Genomic DNA, 1725 nt, shown 5'->3' with positions numbered 1-1725 from the left:
TTTTTTTTTTTAATTTCCTGTTGGATTAAAGGTAAAGGAGATGGTTAAGGAAGCCTATTTCAAACTACAGTAGCAGTTTTTTTTTTTTTTTTTTTTTCCATTATCATCTTTGGCTGGGGATACTTGGCCTATTGGGGCATTTGAAAAGCATGGGAACGTTTTTAAATAAAATGTGAATACTTAGAAATTACTGCTGCCCACTGTCTGGTGAGAAATAGGTTGGACTAGGAGATGGCTGAGGTCCCTGCTGCTCTTTGCATTTCTGGAGTTCTGGCAGCCAGGTCAGCTGACTGGTTCACAGGAAAGGGGTGCTGGCCAAGCTGGCTTACCCTGCAGTGAACGCACTGGTACTTTTTAAAGTGAAGTGCTGAACACGCGGTGAGATTTCCCTGGGAGATCTCTCAGGGATGGTAAGTTTTAGTTAGAAATACGGTCAATGCTGGTTACACGCCCCTCATCTCTTCCCCTTTCAGGGAGTCCCTGGGTGGTACGAATGGTTAGTCGCTTGCCTAGAAAGCAAAAGGGTGGTGGTCCGCACACATCCCCCCCCCCCCCCCAGCCTCAGAAGAAAGGCCGGCGACGTGCTTCTGAAAAATCAGCCTGGGGCGTGTGCGTTGGCTCTGAGACACACGGCATCCCCACGAGTCACAGGTGACTGAGTGGCAACTCTTTTAGTTCCACTGAAACCCCTGGGGAGTGCACATCGGCTCTGAGATGCACGGCATCGCCGGGAGTCAAAACCGACTCAATAGCAACTCACTCACTTTCGTTCCCTTTAGAAGACCCTCTAAACCCAAACCATCTCCTGCCAAAAAGGCGTTCACTGTATCCTGATTCTTTTTCTAAACCAAATAAATCCAAGAATAGCCTTCTACAAACTGGCAAAGGTGTTTCATACTGTCCGCTGGTCGCTGGCTGGGGCTCTGAACGTTTTGTGACAATTACCGACATTACAGGACGTCTTCGCCATTTCATAAAGCTCACTCCTCCTAGTACCTTCAGCATCTCCACAGCAGGCCCCACAGGAGACTGGGAGGAACAGACACGCCCACGACAGCAAGGAGTGTTCTGTACACTGGCCACAGCGTTTATTGACATCACCACTCTAGAAAGCTGGGTTTCCTATTAGTCCGATTCCCCTAAGATCCCCTGTTGGTTACACTGAAATGGTCCCGTATATACAGTGAGGCCCGCCGCTTCAGAGAGGCAGCCAGGCCGCGGGGCTCGGTCAGTGGGCCCTTCTCTGCTGCCGACTCGTCGCCAGGCCTCGGCACTGTCTTCAGCATCCGCAGGCTGCCTCTCTCCCACTCCTTGAATTTCTTCGGTTTTAAAACAGGATTGGTGTTCCCTTATGATTACAAAAAAAAAAAAATTCCAGTGACTCTCACCCTCGGGGGAAATTTCTAAGAAAATCTTTCTGTTCTTTCCCCGTGAGCCTCTCGGAGAGGGTTAGTGCTAGTGGTGACCTTCGGAGAGGAAGGTGCGTCCGTGTGGCTGGTGAGGTGTAATCCAAAGCAAAAGCAGGTGTAAAAGTGGACTCTGACGAAGCTCCACCCCGTGTTCCTCCAGATTTTGCCATGGTGACTGAAAGCAGGGCCCGCCCTCAGGCCTCCTGGCTGGCAGTCTGGGTCTGCCTGCGACTGCACGGCTGCACATCTGCCGTGCGGTGCACATCGCTGTCCGGTCGCGAAGCCCCTCGGCTTGGGGGTCCATCTCCGGTGCTGC

Source organism: Orycteropus afer, unplaced genomic scaffold (assembly GCF_000298275.1).
Source record: "Orycteropus afer afer isolate SDZICR_OR568_19922 unplaced genomic scaffold, OryAfe1.0 scaffold00049, whole genome shotgun sequence".
Classification (NCBI taxonomy): domain Eukaryota; kingdom Metazoa; phylum Chordata; class Mammalia; order Tubulidentata; family Orycteropodidae; genus Orycteropus; species Orycteropus afer.
This window is presented reverse-complemented; position numbering follows the sequence as displayed.